Source organism: Pristiophorus japonicus, chromosome 4 (assembly GCF_044704955.1).
Source record: "Pristiophorus japonicus isolate sPriJap1 chromosome 4, sPriJap1.hap1, whole genome shotgun sequence".
Classification (NCBI taxonomy): domain Eukaryota; kingdom Metazoa; phylum Chordata; class Chondrichthyes; family Pristiophoridae; genus Pristiophorus; species Pristiophorus japonicus.
Genome location: NC_091980.1, coordinates 224,401,582 through 224,425,600, shown reverse-complemented (window position 1 = coordinate 224,425,600; position 24,019 = coordinate 224,401,582).

The following is a 24,019-nucleotide window of genomic DNA, read 5'->3' as shown; positions in this document are numbered from 1 at the left end:
AAGGTCCCACACAAGAGATTAATGTGCAAAGTTAAAGCACATGGGATTGGAGGTAGTGTGCTGACATGGATTGAGAACTGGTTGTCAGACAAGAAGCAAAGAGTAGGAGTAAATGGGGACTTTTCAGAATGGCAGGCAGTGACTAGTGACTCTGTGCTGGGGCCCCAGCTGTTTACACTGTACATTAATGATTTAGATGAGGGGATTAAATGTAGTATCTCCAAATTTGCGGATGACACTAAGTTGGGTGGCAGTGTGAGCTGCGAGGAGGATGCTATGAGGCTGCAGAGCAACTTGGATAGGTTAGGTGACTTGGACAAATGCATGGCAGATGAAGTATAATGTGGATAAATGTGAGGTTATCCACTTTGGTGGTAAAAACAGAGAGACAGACTATTATCTAAATGGTGACAGATTAGGAAAAGGGGAGGTGCAAAGAGACCTGGGTGTCATGGTACATCAGTCATTGAAGGTTGGCATGCAGGTACAGCAGGCGGTTAAGAAAGCAAATGGCATGTTGGCCTTCATAGCGAGGGGATTTGAGTACAGGGGCAGGGAGGTATTGCTGCAGTTGTACAGGGCCTTGGTGAGGCCACACCTGGAGTATTGTGTACAGTTTTGGTCTCCTAACCTGAGGAACGACATTCTTGCTGTTGAGGGAGTGCAGCGAAGGTTCACCAGACTGATTCCCGGGATGGCGGGACTGACCTATCAAGAAAGACTGGATCAACTGGGCTTGTATTCACTGGAGTTCAGAAGAATGAGAGGGGACCTCATAGAAACGTTTAAAATTCTGACGGGGTTAGACAGGTTAGATGCAGGAAGAATGTTCCCAATGTTGGGGAAGTCCAGAACCAGGGGACACAGTCTAAGGATAAGGGGTAAGCCATTTAGGACCGAGATGAGGAGGAATTTCTTCACCCAGAGAGTGGTGAACCTGTGGAATTCTCTGCCACAGAAAATTGTTAAAGCCAATTCACTAAATATATTCAAAAAGGAGTTAGATGAAGTCCTTACTACTAGGGGAATCAAGGGGTATGGTGAGAAAGCAGGAATGGGGTACTGAAGTTTCATGTTCAGCCATGAACTCATTGAATGGTGGTGCAGGCTAGAAGGGCCGAATGGCCTACTCCTGCACCTATTTTCTATGTTTCTATGTTTCTATGAAACACCTCTGCGTTCTTTAAGTGTCCTTTCAGGACATTGTGCGTGCAACTATTGCTCCCTGCACCTTGGGGAAGTCTGCTATTCTCGAGAAACCCAAAGCTCTCTCAGCCTGTGCATCCCTGGTCATTGGGAAGCTTATGAAGTCCATCCTGCGAGCGTAAAGTGCTTCAGTCACCTGTCAAATGCAGCAATGTGTAGCGTGCTAAGGGATATGGCAGATGTCGCCAACTGAAGCCTGAAAAGATCCCGATGCGTGAAAGGCTAGGGCAGCAGTAACCTTCACCTCAACGGACAGTGCAGTTCTGATGGTGCTGTAAGGCTGCAGATCATCCTTGACGAGTTGACATATCTCATCGATGACTTCCTTCTGGAATCGCAGCCTTCTAAGACAAACATTTTCAGACAAGTTCAGGTAAGATTGCTTTTCCAAGTACCTTCGTTGGCTGTATGGTCTCCTCCTCTGTCTTCGTCTCCGTCTACGCATTTCTCTGTCTCCTCTTCGATTGATCCTTTCAGTAACCAGTGTGTGAGCAGTTTCAATTAAAGGCAGGGAAAGCATGGGCCCCATCACTATCGATAATTACTTTCACTAATTTTAATAATCTCTCTACTCTATACTCTCTAATCACTCTACACTGCACTCTCTGTACTCTCTGCGCTGTATACCAGTCAGTTTGATAGACCCTAACAATATCAGTAAATAACTTCACTATGTAAAAGCTATTTACAAAATAATTTCAATATATGAAAACTATTTACCAAAAATAAGTTGATAATACCTATTTATATTCCTTGTCCCAAATATCTGAGTACAATTTTCTTCAATTTAACTCGAAATAACTCACAACTAATTCTACACCCTTCATCCGTAGTTCAAAATGGCGTCCGTAGTGCCCATTTCTTTTTCTTCGGCCCTGAAAAAGCAACTATTTTTCAGCATTCTTTTGAGCCTTGCATCGGCCCAGTGAAATGCATGCTAGGTGCCGAAACTTGGGATGGGCCTTGTGTGAGCAATCATTTGGGCGATCATCTCGGCGATCAAAGTGGAAACTAAGGCACCTGTTTCTCCGGCGATATTTTGGGCCTAGTTTCCACTTTTTGCTCAAAATGGGCGATAGAGGTCCGTTTTGTGCGATAGATGGGCCATAGATGGGCGATGTGAAGTGAAAAGTTTAGCCATAGGATTCTTCCGAATTGCTGTCTTCCCCAAGGTGCAGGGAGCAATAGACTGTACACACATCGCGATGTGGGCACCTTATCAGGATGCAGTGGTTTTTAGGAACTGCAAGGGATTTCACTCCCTGAATGTGCAACTCGTTGTCGACCACCAGCAAATAATTATGGCAGTGAATGCCAAATTTCTGGGCAGAATCCATGATGCTTACATCCTACGTGACAGCGCTGTATCTGACATGTTTACTAGTCAGCCACAAGGTCAATGCTGGATGCTTGGTTACAAAGGAAATGGCCTCGCCACCTGGCTGATGAACCCCTGCATGACACCCACACCGAAGCCGAGAAGCGATACAACGAGAGCCACAGAGCAAATCGCAATATCATTGAGGAAATCATTGGAGTGCTTAAGCCACGCTTTAGATTCCTGGACCACTCAGGAGGAGCATTCCAATACCACCCTGAGCAAGTAGCTCAATTTGTGGTAGTGTGCTCAACTTGGCTATCAGGAGGGGACAAGAATTGCCAGAAGGGACCGACGGTCCACCTCAGGAGAGAGAGGAAGAGGAGGACGAGGAGGTGGACCCTGACCTCGGGCCAGACAATCAGGCTGTTTCTGAAACCATGCCCTCACCCCCTCTAGACCACAGGAACATGGTGGCTACTAGCTGCAAGACTCTTACGTCAGCATCCCACCCCCGCCCCACCCCACAACAAATTTATCACATTTACATCATTCGATTGGTCACCATTTCCAGCAACACAACACAAATGTAAACTAACAAAGTGGCCCCCCTCCCCAGTACCCCAGACCTTACAACAAATTTGATACACCAAGATGGAAATATTACAAAGCCATCACCTGCGCACATGGACCTCACTTTCCTTCACCCCCCCACCCCCCACCCGCCGTTTCTTCTCCCCACCTCTACCTCTTCCCCTCCTGACTCCACGCCACCTGGCCGAGGAGCTCCTCAGGCGCTGCCTCATTGGAGGGGGATGAAGGTAGATCCAGTGGTTGCACGGATACGGAAGAGGAGGGTCCCGATGAGGGAACCTTTTCCGAGCCAGAACCAAGATGTTCCTCCTGGCTCGCATATGTCAATGGCAATGAGGGTGCGGTACCTTGGGGTGCAGTGCCGCGCTCTGGGACCACTGGGAGTCCTCTGCCACCAGTGTTCCTGGCTCCAGGGCCTCTGCCATCCGTGGAACGTACTCCGTCATGTTGCCAGACATGCTGGCCAGCTGTCAGGATATGCTCCCCATTGTCTGGAGGATCTGCTGACCCATGTCAACACTCCTCCTGGACAAGTGTACCATGTCGCTGCTCAGATCTGCCGCTCGTGGAGCAGACCTGCCATGTCTAAAAAACCTCCGCAGTATTGGTGTCATCCTGCGGATGCCTGGGGTGCCCTGTGGCGAGGTGCTTTGGCCCGGTACCTCCACAGTGGAGGTGTGAATGGCCTCAGGAGCACTAGATGGCGTTCGGGTCAAATGCGTTATGGAGCCTGGCGACATGGGCTCCTCAAAGTCCGCACTGTCATCCATAGACAATGCACCCAGCAGATCCACGGGCGAGAATCGATGCTCCTCAGCAGCAGATGGAGGATTGCCTGGTGAGTCTGGCCCCGCGCCCTCAGCTTCTGGCCTCTGTAGACTTTCCTGGGTAAGCGCTGCTGACTGAGCTGCAAAACACAAATGTGGTTATTAGAGGAGAAGGGGTGCTAGGGTCACAAGGTGATTATAGCGCTACACACAGCATATGCATGACAAAAGCACCACCGCTATCAAAATCATCACATTTCATGACCATCAACACATTCGGCATTGCAGTGATTCTATTGAGGCCAGCATTATATAGACAACACTTTTAGCAATTATCTATTATATATTATTGTTCGGATATGAGTGGGTGTGGCATCTATTGACGTTACATCATGCAATGGTCGATACTTTACTCATGTGGCATCACTTCAAGTTCTGCAGTTGCTTGTGTGGCCTCCCAACTCGTGCAAGCACCCGCTCCTCAATATCGGTGAAGTTGATGATGATTTGTGGCCTGCCACCCGATCGCCTCTGCTCGGCCCTATTCTTTGAAACCTTCTTCTGTAAAAGGTAACAACAGGATGACATGGCATGAGATCATTGCGTGATATCATTGCTAGGTACTGTCACAGAGACTGATACAACATATAAGCGACAGATGTAATCATGATTATAATTATAAAGACCAATACCGTGAACGCAGGCTTCGAGTACAACAGCAGTGAAAGTGAAAGACCTCATGTTGTTTATCTGTAAAACATGCACTCCCATGTTCCGCCACCAGGGAGCTCATCCCCTGAAGTCCCAAGGGATCCCAGCATCCCTTGGGAGCACTGTATATAAGCTGGCCCCTAAGGCCTGTTCCTCACCCTGGAGTGTCTTATTAAGGTCAGTTACTTTAACCTCCTTGTGTGCAGCCTCATCTGTGTTAGGAACACAATAACTGGCAATGAGAATACGAATCCAACGCAAAGATGAAGCAAACTGGGCATCCTGGAGAAGTTCTCAGAGGGTGAGGACTGGGAAGCCTATGTCGAACGGCTAGACCAGTACTTTGTAGCCAACGAGCTGGACGGAGAAGGAAGCGCTGCAAAAAGGAGAGCGTTCCTCCTCACAGTCTGCGGGGCACTGACCTACAGCCTCATGAAGAATCTTCTGGCTCTGGTGAAACCCACAGATAAGTCATATGAGGAGCTGTGTACACTGGCTTGGGAGCATCTTAACCCAAGGGAGAGCGTGCTTATGGCGAGGTATCGGTTCTACACGTGCTAGCGATCTGAAGGTCAGGAAGTGGCGAGCTATGTCGCCGAGCTTGCAGGACAATGTGAGTTTGATGGCTACCTGGAGCAGATGCTCAAGACTTTTTTGTACTGGGCATTGGCCATGAGACTATCCTACGAAAACTTTTGACTGTAGAGACACCGACCTTAGTAAGGCCATTGCAATAGCACAGGCGTTTATGTCCACCAGTGATAACATCAAACAAATCTCTCAGCACACAAGTGCTAGCAATGTTCATAAATTAACTGGAACTTTGTTTGTGTGCTAAAATGTACAGGGCAAAACCCACGAGTCTGCAACTGCCTGCAGGCCTCAGCTGACTCAGATGACTCAGAGTCCCCAACAAAGGATGAATGCAAAGCAATTCACACCTTGTTGGCGTTGTGGAGGCTTCCATTCAGCCTATTCATGCCACTTCATTGGGTATGTTTGCAAGAGCTGTGGAACAATGGGGCACTTCCAACGAGCTTGAAAACGAGCTGCAAACTCTGCAAAATCTGCTAACCACCACGTGGCAGAGGAAGATCGGTCCATGGTGGATCAAAGCAATTTCAAGCCTCAGAGAGAGGAGGCAGATGCTGAAGTACACGGGGTGCACACATTTTCGACGAAATGGCTAACTAGAATGCTAAACGTAAAATTGAATGGCTTACCAGTAGCCATGGAACTGGACACTGGTGCTAGCCAATCCATCATGAGTAAAAAGATGTTTGAGAGACTGTGGTGCAACAAGGCATTCAGACCAGCCCTGAGCCCCATCCACACGAAACTGGGAACATACACCAAAGAGCTTATCACTGTCCTGGGCAGCGCCATGGTGAAGGTCACCTATGAGGGCACGGTGCATGAACTGCCACTCTGGATTGTCCCGGGCGATGGCCCCACACTGCTTGGAAGGAGCTGCCTGGGCAAAATCCGGTAGAACTGGGATGACATCTGAGTGCTATCACATGTCAATGAGGCCTCATGTACCCAGGTTCTTAACAAATTTCCTTCCCTTTTTAAGCCAGGCATTGGAAACTTTTCCGGGGTGAAGGTACGGATCCACTTGGTCCCAGGGGCACGACCCATTCACCACAAGGCGCGAGCGGTACCTCACATGATGAAGGAGAGAGTGGAAATCAAGCTGGACAGGCTGCAGCGCGAGTGCATCATCTCCCCAGTGGAATTCATCGAGTGGGTCAGCCCGATTGTTCCAGTACTCAAAAGTGATGGCACGGTCAGGATTTGCGGCGATTATAAAGTAACTATTAATCGTTTCTCGCTACAGGACCAATACCCGCTACCTAAGACAGATGACCTATTTGCGATGCTGACAGGAGGCAAGACGTTCACCAAGCTCAACCTGACTTCGGCCTACATGACGCAGGAGCTGGAGGAGTCTTCGAAGGGCATCACCTGCATCAACACGCACAAGGGACTGTTCATCTGCAACAGATGCTCGTTTGGAATTCAGTCGGCTGAAGTGATCTTCCAGAGAAACCTAAAGAGCCTACTCAAGTCGGTACCACACACGGTGGTCTTTCAGGATGACATATTGGTCACGGGTCGGGATACTGCCGAGCACCTACAAATCCTGGAGGAGGTCCTCCAGCGACTGGATCGCGTAGGGCTGCGACCGAAGAGGTCGAAACGAGTCTTCACGGCAACAGAAGTGGTGTTTTTTGGTGAGAAAGATCGTGGCGGACGGCATTCGGCCCACAGACGCCTAGACAGAGGCTATCAGGAACGCGCCCAGGCCACAGAATGTCACAGAGCTGCGGTTGTTCCTGCGACTCCTCAACTATTTTGGTAACTTCCTACCGGGGTTAAGCACCCTTTTAGAGCCCCGACATGTGTTATTGCGCAAAGGTGAGAACTGGGTATGGGGAAAAAACCAATGAATTGCTTTTGAGAAAGCCAGAAACATTTTATGCTCCAACAAGCTGCTTGTATTGTATAACTCGTGTAAAAGACTTGTGCTAGCATGTGATGCATCGTCGTATGGAGTTGGGTGTGTATTACAAAAAGCTAATGTTGCGGGGAAGTTGCAACCTGTCGCCCATGCTTCCAGGAGCTTGTCTAAGTCCGAGAGGGCCAACAGCATGATTGAGAAAGAGGCAATAGCGTGTGTGTTCGGTGTAAAGAAAATGCATCAGTACCTACTTGGCCTGAAATTTGAGCTGGAAACCGATCACAAGCCCCTCACATCCCTGTTCACTGAAAACAAGGGGATAAATACTAATGCCTCAGTCAGCATACAAAGGTGGGCACTCGCGCTATCAGCGTATAACTATACCATCCGCCACAGGCCAGGCACCGAGAACGGTGCATATGCTCTCAGTTGGCTACCATTGCCCACCACGGGGGTAGAAATGGCGCAGCCTGCAAACTTGTTGATGGTGGCGCAGCCCGCAGACTTGTTGATGGTCCTGGAAGCGTTTGAAAATGATAAATCACCTGTCACGGCCCGCCAGATTAGGACTTGGACCAGCCAAGATCCTCTGCTGTCCCTAGTAAAAAACTGTGTACTGCATGGGAGCTGGGCCAGCATCCCTGTTGAAATGCAAGAGCCAATCAAGCTGTTCCAGCGGCGAAAGGACGAGCTGTCCATTCAGGCAGACTTCCTGTTGTGGGGTAATCGCGTAGTGCTACCAAAACAGGGCAGGGAGACGTTCATCTCGGATCTCCAAAGCACACACCCAGGTATAGTAATGATGAAAGCGATAGCCAGATCCCACGTGTGGTGGCCCGGTATCGACTCTGACTTAGAGTCCTGAGTACGGCAATGCAGCGTATGTGCTCAGTTGAGCAACGCGCCCAGAGAGGCACCACTAAGTTTGTGGTCCTGGCCCTCCAGACCATGGTCGAGGATCCATGTCGACTATGCGGGCCCATTTCGCGGTAAAATGTTCCAGGTGGTGGTGGATGCTTTTTCAAAATCGATTGAATGCGAAATAATGTCAGGAAGCACCGCCACCGCCACCATTGAAAGACTGAGGGCCATTTTTGCCACCCACAGCCTGCCTGACATACTGGTCAGTGACAACAGGCCATGTTTCACCAGTGCTAAATTTAAAGAATTCATGACCCGCAATGGGATCAAACATGTCACCTCGGCCCCATTTAAACCAGCCTCCAATGGGCAGGCAGAGCGGGCAATACAAACCATCAAACAGAGCCTGAAACGAGTCACAGAAGGCTCACTCCAAACCCGCCTGTCCCGAGTACTGCTTAGCTACTGCACGAGATCCCACTTGCTCACGGGGGTGCCCCTGGCTGAGCTACTCATGAAAACGACACTTAAAACCAGACTCTCGCTGGTTCACCCAAACTTGCATGATCAGGTAGAGAGCAGGCGGCAGCAATAAAATGTAAGCGATGGTCGCGCCACTGTGTCACGGGAAATTGATCTGAATGACCCTGTGTATGTGCTAAACTATGGACATGGTCCCAAGTTGATCGCGGGCACAGTGATAGCTAAAGAAGGGAGTAGGGTGTTTGTAGTCAAACTAGACAATGGACAAATTTGAAGAAAACACCTGGACCAAACGAGGCTGTGGTTCACAGACTGCTCTGCACAACCCACAGCAGGTACCACCTTTTTCGAGCCCACAACACACACCCAAAGGATCAACGACACCACGCCGGACTAGGAAATCGATCCCATCATGCCCAACAGCCCAGCAAGGCCAGGCTCACCTAGCAGCCCTGCAAGGCCAACAACACGCCAGCCCAGCGAGGGCACAGCCAACACACCAGAACAGACATTTGTACCGAGGCGGTCCACCAGGCAAAAAAATGCTTCCGTCTGCCTCACCTTGTAAATAGTTTTCACTTTGACTTTGCGGGGGAGTGATGTTGTGTATCTGTAAAGCATGTTCCGCCACCAGGGAGCTCATCCCCTGAAGTCCCAAGGGATCCCAGCATTCCTTGGGAGCATTGTATATAAGCCGGCCCCTAAGGCTTGTTCCTCACTCTGGAGTGTCTTATTAAAGACTGAGATCACTGTTACTTTAACGTCCCTGTCTGTAGCCTCATCTGTGTTTGAAACACAATACCTCACATTTGATTTTAATTGCTCATTACACTTTTAAATCAAATTATATAAAGACATAAGTACATGTAAATAAATGTAATACTTACTCTTGCGGGTCCAACAAGGTCATTCCATCGCTTTCGCCATTGGTTGCCTTCACGCACGTTGGGCGCCAACGAGACTACCTCGGCTATCTCGGCCCATATCTTCTGGTAGGCCTTTGGGGTGGACTTCCCACGCCCACCCTGGTCAATTGACCCCAGCGAGATGCAAACTCCTGCATGAGGGAGGCATTTGCCTCATCTGAGAATCTCCCCGCTCTCTTTTTTCCTCCCAATTGTTCCTCTCCCAGCTCACTGCTCTCACCAGGGTTAGTCTGCACAGCGTGCTGTGTCGCCTCCTCCATTCCTTCCATTGTAGGCACCAAATTTGCAAAAATATCTCGCTGCTAACTGCTAACAATTCTGTATTAAGATCGAAGTTCTCCCTCGTACCTCCCAAAACAGCCAAACAAGCACCCACACCACACCCACACACGCCTTCACTCCCTCTCTGCTCCCTCTCTCTCTTGTGCACATGTAATGATGACCCCTGACCTCCTGAAACGTGGGAAACTAGCGTTTCCATAGGACGCCGACACTTTACGGCAGAAGGTCAGAGAAATTTAACGCTAATGCCCATTTTAGATCGCTCGCAGTAACACCTATTTTAAAAATTGCAAAATCAGGGTTTTGACAATGGGCGATAATCCAGCGATCTGAAAACCCATATTTACCACCCACGCTGGAAATAACATCCATTTTTGGGCGATTTGCGCAAAAGTGTAAAGTCTAACCTGTGGAAATTTATCCCCTCCCCATGTGATATTTGAACATTCCCTAGCCAATGCTGCAGAAGCAAAATACCAAGTGGAGTTGGATTGGAACATTGATTTTCAATAAATTGTTAGAAGTTCAGAGAGAAAAGGCTACTTAGATCATCTGTGAAAATAAAAGGTAACATATACCCAGTCAATGCTTTCTATTTTTTTACAGACCTTCAATTGTGCATTTCCAATATTTTTTATTGGATCTTTTATAGTTTCATTGTCATGGTACAGTACGCAGTTTGGACACACTGCTTCTCTCTCAATTTTTATTATATGAGAGTCTGAAAAAAAGAGTACAATAATAAATGATCTGTGGACAACGCCAGCTTCTTTGTTTGCTGCAGGCAGCGAATGAAGGATTGTTATTTTAATAGTTGGCTAGACATTGGGATTTAGTCCTTTTTGGTTTCTTTCTAATGACTTGTATGTTGTGCACCTTTTGGGCTCAGTGTTTGTATGAAGTATGTAGCAGTGACATATATATAGTGAGCTCCACTGCATCTGGTCGTAGGTCAGGAATGGTGACTGAATCTAGAAGAGTATTGACAAAAGCCTACGGATGCTGGCAATCTGAAACAAAATTCGGAAATGGTGGAAACATGTAGCAGGTCAGTCAGCATTTGTAGAGAGAAAAGACATCGGCCTGGATTTTGTGGTCAGTGGCGAAGAAACAGCTCAATCTTCCCCTCACTGGCAGCTGGCCACAAAGTTTTAACTGGCTTGAGAGCACACATTCCCTCTAATCCAGCCTCTGGTCCTGTGTGGCACCCTCTGCAGGGGATCTGTGGCATCTGTGAAACAGTGAGGCTCTTCAACCCATCAGATTGAAGAATTCTCACTGGGACACTGAGACCGAATCCAAACTAGGATGTCGAAAGCAGAAAATATAAATTAGATTTAAGTCATGTACAAAAAGTGAAATAAAGATTGGAAAATACAGCTGCGATTTAGGGATAGAGTTAAAAAAGACGGACAAAAAAAGTAAAAAAAAACGTAAATATTAATTTTTTTAAATTTCCAACACGGAGGGGGCTAAATTGGGATAGCTTGCGCTTCCCGTTAGGGGGCACTAATGGGGCAAAAATTACTTTTTGCTCGGGTGCGTCGAGAACAGCGCCTCCCGCTAAATTAGGCAGGGCTTTGCAGAGGCACTAGCATGTAGTGCCCCGCTAAGCTGCGCCCGGCATGGATGATGTCATTGCTGTGCGCAGCACCCCGTTACTGCCCCGGAAGTAAATTTGCTTCAGCTGTCATGTTTCAGTCAGGAGTCGGCCGGAGGAGCGCTATTTAAAGGTGTAATCTTTGGGAAAATTTTTAGTCGGCCAACAATTGTTGATGCTTACTTCCTCATAGACAAACAGGCATTTTGACAGATTTCAGTGGTTTTCATTGAATGAGTGTTCTGGTTAAACATTCATGACTTTCATTGAGGGCAGATTTGAAAGTCCAAGATTTATGTCATTTCATGGGGTCTGTGTTGGTTGTCGACCTCCTGCTCCGACGTCACTGTCGGAGGCAACTTTGGCAGAGAGAAAGACAGCAAAATGTGGCCAGAGGGAGGAGGGCCAACAGGGCTGCGAACAGGAGAACTTGCTCTCCCAGGGTATTCTGGCAGCAGTTCTCCTTCATCAATTTCACGGAGGAACAGTGTGTTCAAAGTCTGTGCTTCAGCAAGGATATGGTCACAGAGCTTTGCCACCTCCTGCAACCACACCTCGAGCCTCAGACCCAGGGTGAGGACTGCTTTCTCTGTGGCAGTCAAGGTCACCATTGCATTCAATTTCTACACCAGCAGATCTTTCCAGTGTGCAACAGGAGATATCTCCAACATCTCCCAGTTTGCCATCCATTGCTGCATCCACAAGGTCACAGATGCTCTGTACAGAAGGAGAAGGGAATACTTTTCCTTCCCCATGACCAGGGGAGAAGCATCTGGAGCATGCATGTGGCTTTGCCAGGATAACGGGATTCCCCAAGGTACAGGGCACCATTGACTGCACCCACATTGCTTTGTGGGCACCGCATCACAATCCTGAGGTGTTTCGTAACCGCAAAGGCTACCATTCACTGAATGTGTAGTTGGTGTGCGACCACACACGGCGAATCCTCAATGTCAATGCCCGCTATCCTGGCAGCAGCTACGATGCATTCATCCTGTGCCAGACCTGGGTGCCAGCTCCCTTCCAGCCACCACACGAAGCTCGCAACTGGCTGCTCGGAGACAAGGGTTAGCCGCTCACCACCTGGCTCATGACTCCCCTCTGGAACGCCAACAGTCCTGCCCAGCAATCATATAATGAGAGCCATGCTGCCACCAGGAACATTAATGAGCAGACCATAGGAGTGCTCAAGCAACAGTTCCACTGCCTTGACCTCTCAGGAGGAGCCCTCCAGTACTCGGCTGAGCAGGTCTCCCTTTTCCTCATCGTCTGCTGCATGCTGCACAATTTGGCCATCATGAGGGTGCAGTCATTGCCACCTGGCATAGCTCCACCACCTCAGGAGGAGGATGAGGATGAACAGGAGCAGCAACGCCAGTGATGGAGGAGGCAGCCACTCAATTGCCATTCTGAAAGGGTGGTCCATGACCGCCTCATCAGACTTCGTTTCCAATGAATTTGAGCTCATTTCCTGATTGCTCTGCATGTTCCCATCAGCACATCAATTTCCCCTTCCATTCCACAGCCCCAAAACTGAAATGAAAGACACCACCAAATATGCAACATTCCAATAAAAATTCATCTCATTACAATTAACACTATCATAAACAACATTTATATTTAAGAATCATCCTTGTGCAATACCTTATATCTCCTCTTGAGAAACACTTTACCTATTCTAGAGCTCCTCTGAATTGTGTCCCTAGTGGCTGCAGCACGGCTGGTGGAAGGTTGCTGAGTGTCAGGGCCAGAGACTATAGAAGGCCTTGCAGGACACCCTCACCCAGCTCTAGGTCTGGAAGGCCTGACTTTAGACTGCACCGCCTCAGGATGAGCAGCGACGGTCTGGGCTGGCTGGTTGATGGGCAACGGTAAGTGTAATAGCGGAATGGCAATGGTTGGCTCAGGAATGCTGAGAGAGTAGAGCAGGTGCTCTATTGATGCACTGCCACATCCTGGGGACAACACCTCAGCATCCCCATCACTCTGCTGGAGCACAGGTTAATGGCCTGCTGCGAGACCGTGTGATCCCTGGTTGACTGTGGTGGACCCAGCAGCATTGGCAGCAGTCAGAGCTCATGTGGTATGCAGCTGAGACTTCATGAGAGCAGTCTGGGACTCAATCCCACCAATCATGCAGACACCAGAAGTTTTACTCTATAATAACGATGAGCGCTGATAGTCTCACCTTTATTATCTATGCAAAATCCAGCCCAACATTGACATTTTGTTTCTGTGGACCCTTTGTCAAAAAGTAAATTTTGCCATAATGTGAATTTTGACAAGGGTTTGTGCCTGAATTGTGGTTTACAGGGGGTCAGCTTTCCCTTCTGACATTATATGAGCGGTTCTGAATCGCTCCCACACACTTGGTTCTAGACTCTGGAATTACGAAGGGACTGTGACAGACTTGGACAGACAATTGGTTTCAAGGTAGGAAGCAGGTATGGCTTTATTGTATTTAAAAGGAAGTAAAAGGCACGCCTTTAATAGCACACACAGAATAGTGATGCCAATACACATTGAGGGGTACAACACATTGAATAAATTGTCAAAATACAGCCTGTGGGGAAAAGAATACAGCTTAAACTCTAAATGGGGTAAAGAGGAGAATGCAGATACAGTTACACAAGTTATCCCAGCCTCCCCCTCCCAATTCCCTTAACTAACTAGGTTATAGCTCTGGGCGTTCAGGGGCTATGCTCACCAATCCCTTTTGACAGTTGCCAGTGAATCGCGATTTCGGGGTTCGCTGCACTTTGCCTTCTAGGCGAGCCGTACCCCAGATGGAGGAGAGGACTTCGTCTGCGTACTCTTCAGTTGGAGTAAGTCCGCTGATGCGGTAAGTCGCGTTTTGGATGTATGGGGTAAGTACCCACTTTCTTTGGTTAGGAATAGTTTTAGTTAGTCCTTTTAGGTAATTTCTCACCCATTGGTCGTTCAGAAGTAGATTGTAGAGTGGAAATAAATGTCAATTGTTCGGTTTTTGCTGAGTTGGTTTCAGTTGGACGTTTCACTGGTTGTGGTGGCCCGGGTTGTCAATTTGCTGGCTGACAATCTTCCGTTTCGTGGGCCTCTTGCTGTCGGCGTGCTCATTCGATCCTTGATGGTTTCTTGCAGTTTTCTCCACTACTCCATTTCTTCACTCCCACCTCCTGCTGCTTTTTTTCACTTGTAAAACTGAAAATAGATATATCCCAAAAAGGCTTCCTTATCTCCCGCCAAATCTGGCCCAGCTCTTTGTTTCGAGGGAGCTGCTCATTAGTTTTGAGCTCTCTTCTTTGTCAGAATTTGGCGAGCTCGTTCAGCAGTAATTTTATTATGATGTGGTAATGTAGAAAGTCACCGGTTGGCATTGTTGAAGCCGTGTTTAAACTCTTGGGCCATTTGGCTGGGCCTGTGATTTCTATAGGCCTATTTGCACATGCATGCAAATAATGGTCTCCAGTGATTAGCCTGATAGCTCTTGATGCGTTTATGTCCTGGGGAGTGAATTTTTATGCCTCGCAGTTCTTGTTAGTTATTGATTGGCTCATTCTCCCAGACAAATTGAATTAGCTCCAATACCCAATTCTTGATTGAAGTCCCACCTTCTGTTCTAGCAGTCTGTTCCAACATGTTCCTTTAGAGATCTTAAACTTGTAAAGTTCTTAGGTATCTTCCTCTGAGTTTTTCCTAGGATATCAAAATGTTCATCGAATTCCAAATTAAATTCCTTTTCCTTTAAGTCCAAACACTGGGGGGCAGGGGGGGTGGTCTCCATGAATGCATCCCCTTTTATCCCCTGCAGGCCTCATCTGCCCTTTAAACTCATTTGTGTCCCGAAGTTTTTCCTTCCATTTTAAAAGTCCAAAAAGGGATTCTTCTCCTCTGCAGTGGAAAGGTACAAGAAATCTTTGTGAAATTTGGTAAATTCTACAATAGTTAACTTGTCTGTTCTCTTCACAGATGTTTTAGAGGGTGAGGCTCAGTGGTAGAGTGTATGCTTTGCATGTGCGAGGACCCAGATTCAATCACTGGCATCTCCACAATAAATTTAAAGTAATTGACAAAAAACCCATGGGGGTGATGAGTATTGTTTTTTACTGAGCGAGTTGTTATAATTGGGAATGTATTTCCTAAAATAATGATGGAAGTAGATTCAATAGTAATTTTTAAAAGGGAATTGGATATATACTTTAAAAGAAAAAATGTGTATGGCTTTGGGGTAAGAGCAGTGAAGTGGGTCTAATCAGTCGCTCTTTCAGAGAGCCAGCACAGGCATGCTGGGTCGAATGGCCTTCTTTTCTGCTGTATGATTCGGTCATTCTATGCTGTCAAACTTGCTGAGTGTCTGCAGCATTTTCTGTTTTTGTTTCTTGAAGAATTTCCTCCAGTTCAATTCAAGTGAATGCATAAATTTCTCAGACTATGTTGTATCTTATTTCAAAACATCAAGATCATATTGGGGTTGGGGCCATGGATTGATCAATTAGCACAATAGTAGGATATGGCTTCAAGTTGCAATGAACAGAAGGGCTGCAAATTCTCCTGCATTCAGGTTAACTGGGATTATTATCGAGTGTTGCAGGAGGAAGTGCACTGTGTCTGGTTCAATGGGAAGCTTAATTGTAACTTTCATTGCCTGTAGCACATTCTAACAGTAACGTTGAAATATTAAGCATGTCTGGAAGGTGTGTCAGATTGTGCCTTTATTGTCACAATAGGGTCAATTTTTCGCTTGCCTTGCTCATCGGAGTGTACATTGGGAAGTCACGTCTGTAGCTCATGTTTTTCCATCCATTAACTTTCCTGTTCTCCAGCAACTGTGCTGGAATCCAGAATTCCATGTGCTTAGGTGGGAGGGGCTATGGTATAAATTGCAGTTGATCTTAATCCATCTTCCTTTTCAGTTTGTTAAATGTGTAGATTATAGGTCGATTATAGGATCAAAATAATCAGCAATTTTAAAGTTTGCTTTTCATTCAAATTTGTCTCTTTGAACTGTTTCTATGATGCAAGTTAAATATTGTTCCTCATGTACTAATCCAACTATTTTAACAGATTTTCAGAAGCCATCATCAGATTGATTTCAATGATGTTGATAACATTGAGTTTTTGCCTTGCATAATAATGAAAACATGTTCAAAATTCAGTTGTTGAAGCCCAATAGATAATATTGTGATAGTTTTCATGAATGAAAATTTTGAAGATATTACTTAACTTCACAACACGACAGTCTAACATGTGGAAAATAACTTATGGCTTCATTCAGTGTTCAGCCCATTATCCATCTTACCAACAAAGGACCCCAATGTCCCAAAAACCCAAAAAGCAGCATGAAAGTTTCAAAGTTATTAGGAATTATTGTAAGTACTAAAAGTAGTAAACCAACATTCAAAAGGCAAATGGGCTTCTTTTCCCAGAGGGTCCCCTGCCCCTGTAAGCTTCTATTTTACTATAATAATTGTATTTATTGTTAGGATTACTGAAGCTTACTGTATTGCACCTTGCAGAATGTATGTGTTATATTCCTACCACATGATTCAGATGAAAGTATAAATATCCACCAAACATTTTCAGAAATCTAGAAAATCAGCAAATGTGGGATTTGAAACTGGACTCATGTTCGATTGACAATGAATATTTGCAAAGTAAAAGGAATTCAAGTGTGGATATTGTACAACCTACAACTGGATTGCCTTTTTGTCAGTTCTAACTCATTGCTTGAAGAGGAGTATTATTACAGGTGTGTCATGATTGGTTGATTTTAGATCATTCCTCTAAAATCTTATTTAATGATATCACTTGCAGGTAATTTGCAGTCAGCTGCCATTTTGATAGATGATCATTAAAAATCTATCAGAAAAAAGGTATAGTTAGACAAAAGAGTTCTCCTGCCACCCCATAGCTAAACATAAGAATTGAAATTCAGAAGAATATCAAAACACTATTCTCAAACACTTGGTAGTGACCAGTAACCAACTCACTTCCAAATAGGTTACACTTGAAGGGTGCAATATTCACGAGAACCCCCCCCCCCATATTTGAGCTCATTCAAAAGAAAATTTAATTTGGGACTATCTACCGGAAAGTTTGAAATCTTAAAGTGCTTATGGAAGAAACTACAAACTTTAATCGAATTTTGGACTTTTACAAGACAAATTCAAGCCTGTGGGCGGGCCTAAGGAACTAAAGAAGCCCACTTGATTATTGGAACGGTCTGGGCGTTGGGACTAAGTTAACTTGTCTGGAGGAATGGACATTCGAAAACCCTTCTCCACAAGACACATTTACATGACAACAATAACTCAGAGATGGACAGCCATCAAACCAAACTAAGAAAAGCCATCTTCAACATGAATAAGAACTAAGGGCCCACTACAGCCTGTTAGCGAAAAACCAAGCACAAAAGGACATTGCGATTACTAAACTAATATTTCCATCAGGAAACAGTTTTAGAAATGCAACCCACCCTCGACATATTACATTTTAACGAGCCCGCCAAAATACTACAAACAAAAGTCAAGCCTGCCAAATTTAAACAAAGAATTCTGAACTGATTTGGCGCGAAGCCTCGGGCAATTCAAACCGTATAACTAGCCCCCTGTTTTAACAGAGGCTAGGTTGCTACTACCTCAGGAGACACTGTATGCCATATTGCTCGTGCTATACGACTATGCCATCAAGAAGGGAGAGAGACCAACGTGACAGTTGAAAACTAACTTCTCCAGCCTTGAAGTCCTGAAGTCCTGAAGGAAGGAAGAACATCACCATCGCGGCAGCAACCGACCACAGCCAACGTGGTACCAATGTAAAAACACCACGATCGACCAAACTCGAAACAAAACTCCAACAGAAAGAAACCGGAGAATCGAAAGTTTCAACTCTACAATCTAAGGCCTGACTACCAACGGGTGAAAACATTACCTAAACAGACTTTGAACCTATTTCTAACGAAGAAAACCGGGTACTTACCCCATAGATCCAAAACGCACCTTACCGCATCAGCGAACTCAACCCAACTGAAGAATGCGCAGTAAGAAGTCTTCTCCGACATTTGGGGTACGGCAAGCAGAAACTAAAAAATTCAACGAACCCTGAAATCACGAACTACTGCTAACTGGCCAGAATGGATTGGTAAGCATAGTCCCTGCCTGCCCTGGAGTCTAACCTAGCTAGAATTAGGTATTGGGAGGTGGGAGGTGTAATTTTTACTGCAACCCCCTTTGAATGAGTAATGTTTTGTTCTTTATTAGAGTCATTATAAGTTTGACATTGTATTTCCTTGTCTGTAATAAAATCGAAGTAATTTTGCATCAAACCAGTTGTCCTTTGCACTTTGTCACCTCTCCCCCACCCCCCAAATAAACCCAGAGTCTAGAACGCAAGGGAATTGGAGCGATTCGAACTGCTCATGTAGGTCAGAGGTGAACCTGACCCCTGGGACCACCCCCTTACAAAATGGCAACCGGGGCAGGACTCTGGTACAAGGGGTGTGATGCGGAGAGTCCAGGTTTGGGGCAAAGAACCAAGATGGAAGATAGGATTTCCTCCTATGTGTATAAGAAGGTCAATGTCATTAAGGAATGGGTGCTTAGGCTACTGCGCGCTGAGCATCCAGCTGACGCTGCAGCCCAGTGGACAGCAAGCAAGGATCACAAAGAAGCAGTAGAGAAGGCAATTTGGTTGGTCTGTCTGCAGCGGCAGGTCCAACTCCTAGATAAAACCAATGAGACACTACAGGCAGAGTTATGGGAATGCGCAGAGAACTATCAGGAAAGGGCTATGGCAGAAGAAAGGTTATGGGGAGAACTCCGTTATCTAAAAAAGGAAAGGATCCAGATAATGGAAAGGTTTAAAAACAGTCAGGATTACTTTCAATGTCAGGTTACCGAGGCCAAAAATAATTAAAAGTTACTACGGGAGGAAAGCACTCACCTCACCCTACAAGTAAAAGAAATCCAGGAAAAATTAAAAGATGTGAGGGCAGTGTATAAAGTAGCTAGCACTAATGGGTTTGAATTGGGAGACCACAGGCCCTGCCAGCAACAAATTAAAAGTTTAAACCTTGCCCTGTCCAAGGCAAAAGGCATGGTATGCCTAATAAGCCCGGATATGCCGCAGGTAAACCTGGAAGAAAAGGAAGAAATTGTTCAGCCACCACCTGTGGCACCAGTGACTACAGGAAGGGCAAACAAGTTGTGAGGCAGACAGGGATAGCGAACCACCACCACCTGTAGCACCGAGTTTCAGCTCGGCTTGGCAGCAGGGAGGAGGGGTAGGCGAGCCAGAACAGGGAGAGCCAGAACCAGGGCCAATGTGCCTGGTCCGGCAACAGAAGTTTGGCCCGCCCACCAGTGACAGGGGTCAAGGGCCCCTGGAAAGTCAGTTTGTGGTCTCCCACACCCCCCAACAGCTTAGGGCTATGATAAACCACCTGGGAAAGCTAACTCCAAAGGGAGACTCCTCGGTTCACTTTATGGTGGAACAAGCAGGGGATAATCATGGGTGCGACGATGCAGAAATGGCAAAGATGCTCCTCCTATCCCTGGACAGCAAGATGTACCAGTCTCTCTCTACTGAGAGCAGAAGGGGACGGAGAACACTTGCCGCCATCCAGAAAGACATTTTAGAAGCCATGGGCTGCAATGACGGGAGTCCCTTCTCCAGAGTAGAGAAAATGGTGCAGCTCACAGGAGAAATCCCACAGGCTTTCGCAGACCGACTGTGGCCTACCTACCAGAGCGCCTGTCGTGGGGACATCGACCGAGATAACTTAAGCCTGGATGAGTTAGCACACTGGCTCCGAAGCCTATTGGCTAACAGTTTACCCCAAATAAGAGCCAAGGCTGAGGCCTGGTTCGACCCAAGAGATCCCCAAGCCACCGAACAGGGAGTGGTTAGGCAACTGACCCTAGTCTACCGGAACGGCAGGGGGACGGGAGAGTTCCCACAAAAGGGAAGGTTCCACGAAAACCGACCTAGCCAGGATAAGAGGGAATGGCGTCACGAGGGGGGCAACCCCTCCGATACAAAACGTATCTGCTTTGGGTGCGGAAAAAGTGGGCACTGGAGAAAGGATTGTAGAAATCCTTGGAAGAATAGCGCAGGAAAGAGTTCTCCAGTCTAGCCAAAAGGGCCGAGGCAGATAAGCCAGTCCCTCCCCACTTGTTTGATACCTTTTTAACTGCGCTCTGAGCCATGTTAGATGGCCCTGGGAAGGTAGCCACTGCCACCGGTACCGAAATCCCATCTGCCCCTTCCCAACCAAAACCGTGACTAGGACAGGCACAGCCTGTCCACCTGTGTTCCATCGAGTATGATGCGTGGGGGAGACCGACCGTTCAGATGGAAGTGGAAAAGGTGAAAGGGACTTTCCTGCTGGACACCGGTGCCTCAAGCACCCTATCCGCCTCACCTCTGTCTAACGGGGTCCCCTAAAGCTTGGTGGCTTTCACAGGCACTGAACAGACTGGCTCATTCTCCGTTCCGCTCTCCATTCATTTAGGTACACTCCACACTAAGTGGATTTGTGTCCTGATGAAGTGGGAGCAGGAAGGGAGAGGGATCCTGGGGGCTGACTTCATCCTAGGCCACAGGATCCTTGTGGATTTAAGAAACCACTGTCTTTGGGGGTCAGTCTGTACGGGACAGGAGAGTGAGGTGATGGTTATCCCAGGAAATCAGGGTAAAGGGACGGTGTGCACCATGAAGCCCAAGGAGGGTTACGACCTTGAATCACTGGTCAGTAACACTCCGATAGAATACCAAGAATATGTGAGGAAAACCTTGCAGCTTTTGCCACTTACAAATATGACTGTGATAGAATAAATGGGGTCGAGGTTAACATAGATGGGGATCTCATGACCTAACCACAGAAAGCATACAACTTCTCCAGAGAAGCGGAGGCAGACATGGAAACAGCCTTGTGTTCGCTGGTTAAACAGGGGGTATTGAGACCAATAGCTACCCATGTGAACTCTCCACTGTGGCCGGTTAAGAAACCAGACAACTCCTGGAGAGCCATGGTGGACTATCGAGTACTCAACCGTAACATCCCCGCCTGTGCACCCACCGTGGCTGCTGTCGCCGACCTCATTGCAAATATTCCAGCCTCCGCGACCACCTTCATGGTGCTGGATATTTCAAACGACTTCTGGCCCATAACTTTAAGAAGGGAAGATCAGTACAAGTTTGCTTTTACCGTTAAAGGACAGCAATACACTTGGAACTGTCTCCCTCAGGGCTTCCACAACAGCCCCAGTATTTTCCATCACTGTATGGCCAACTGTTTAAAGAGTTTCAGCAGACCCCAGCAATTAGTACAGTATATAGATGACCTGCTCCTATTCACCGATGAGGGGGAGGAGCATGGCCCACTGCTGGCTGAACTGCTGGAGCTGCTGAAAGAAGAGGGATTTAAAGTAAACCCCAAGAAGGCACAGATCGGCCTGAACGAAGTAAAATTCCTGCGATTGATTGTGCACTCTGGGGAAAGAGCCATTGACAAAGCTAGAAGGGAAGCAGTGCAGAAGTTACCTGTCCCCAACACAGTAACAGGAGAAAGATCTTTTCTAGGGCTAACCGGGTACTGATGAGATTTCATTGAGGATTATGCAGCCACAGCAGCCCCTCTGCTCCGACTACTACACAAAGGAGTGGAGTGGGAATGGGACAAAGGTTGCGAGGCAGCATTTATCCAACTCGGGAAAGACCTGCAGACCGCGCCAGCTCAAGAGGTCATCGAAGGGGTTAAAGAGTTTTTCCTCGAGGTAGCGGCCAGTGGGGACAGCCTGAGCCCAGTACTGCTCCAAGAGCGGCACGGCCGACTGAGACCAGTGGTCTACTCCTCCAGGATACTCACGGATGTGGAGAAGGGATACTCCAACTGTGAGAGGCACCTCCTAGCCACTCACTGGGCTGTGAAAAGATCACTATCACACTCCTTACCCACCATATGCCCACCCAAATGCTCCTGGACGGGAGAATCAAGGACAGGACAGTCCCCGGATTGCTCGCTGGACCCTGCTCCTCTCTCAAATGGACCTCAGGATAAAGGGTCTCTGTGAGCCAAGACTCGCAACCAACATGATTTATCCAGGGACAGCCCACCGGTGTTCCGTAGAAGGGGTATGGGAAATAGGCTTTCGGGCTGGGTTACACCCCACAGGCCGAGAGATTTATGTGGACGGTTCAAGCACGGTATCTGCGGGTGAACGACTCACAGGCTGCGGAGTTTATGACCCCGAGGCAGGCATTGCCCTGGCAATTAAACTCCCCAGTACTATGAGCGCCCAGCATGCTGAACTGTCTGTGGTGGTGTACGTAGTCACACACCCCGAAGAATTCCCTACCCCATACACGATTTTCTCGGACAGTATGTTCACATACAATTCGTGTACGGAGTACCTGGCTATCTGGTCCCGTCGCGGATATACATCCGCAGACGGGAGACCCCTGGCGATTAAGCCCCTACTGGAAAAGATCATGAAAGCCGTAGGGGAGGAAGGGAATATCTATATACATAAGGTGAAGGCGCATTCCACCACAGAACCCCGTAGTGAGGGAAACCAGCAGGCTGACATGTTCGCCAAGCAGGGGGCCCACACGGGCAAGCTCTGGGATCCGTACAATCCAGGACCCATCGCAGCAGTCAGGGACAGGATGGGGATGGCAGGGAAGGCAGGGATAGCTTTACCCCCAGACCTAAAAACGGTTCAGACACAAGACCCCATCCTCAAAACTGTCCTGAACACGCTAGCTAAAGGGGAAAGGATAGACGGCCCATACGGCACCGCAGCAATTGCCATTAAAGAAGGCATGCTGTTCAGGGGGAGTAATGGGTAGAACCGCAACAACACCGGAGAGAGTTCCTCCAGCTGGCCCACGAGGGTCCAGGAGCAGGACACCCCGGACCTGAGACCACGTGGCAACGAGTGGAACAGGCAGGATGGTGGCCAGGACTCAGGGAAGACGTCCGCGAGTTCTGTGCCAGCTGTCTGATGTGCGTGGCCAACAACCCCGATCCCCAGAAAAGAAAGGTGTCTATGGGACATAACAGGAGGGTAGAGGGACCCTGGCAGTCGATCCAGATCGATTACATCTGGCCCCTACCCACTGCCCAGGGATGTTACAAGTACTGCCTAGTATTAATGGATGTATTCACCAAATGGGTGGAAGCCTTCCCATGCTGAACAGCCACTGCTCTGGGAACAGCCAGGATCTGGTCAGAGAAGTGTTCTCCTGATGGGGATTACCACAATACGTAGAATCTGACCAAGGGAGTCACTTCAACGGGAAGGTGATGCAGGAGACCCTTAAGGTTTCGGCATCAAAGGAAAATGGCATGTCGCCCACAACCCGCAGTCATCCGGATCTATGGAGCGTTTAAACCACATTATCAAAGAAAGGCTGCGCAAAGAGACAGGGGATTCACCCAAAGGGTGGGTAGAGGTCCTACCACTGGTCCTCATGGGGATCCGGGCCAGCCGTGCGAGCTCATGACCGGCAGAGCCATGCGGACCCCCACCCATGTTTTAGCCCCGGTACACACGGAAGGTCAGCTTAGGGAACCAAGCCCGGACAGCTTTGTCAGGAATTTGTTTGAACACCTTAAACAGATTCACTGGCAGGCTGCTAACAACATGGGAAAACAGCATCGGAGCAACCGACTGCTGCTAGAGCCCCGCAAACACCATGAGTGGGAGATAGGGGACCAGGTTATGGTGAGGAACTACGCTAGAATAGGGGTCTTTGAGGTACTGTACATGGGACCCTACCACATTGTCGACAAGGCAAGCCCCATGGTCTATGCCATAAAATTCC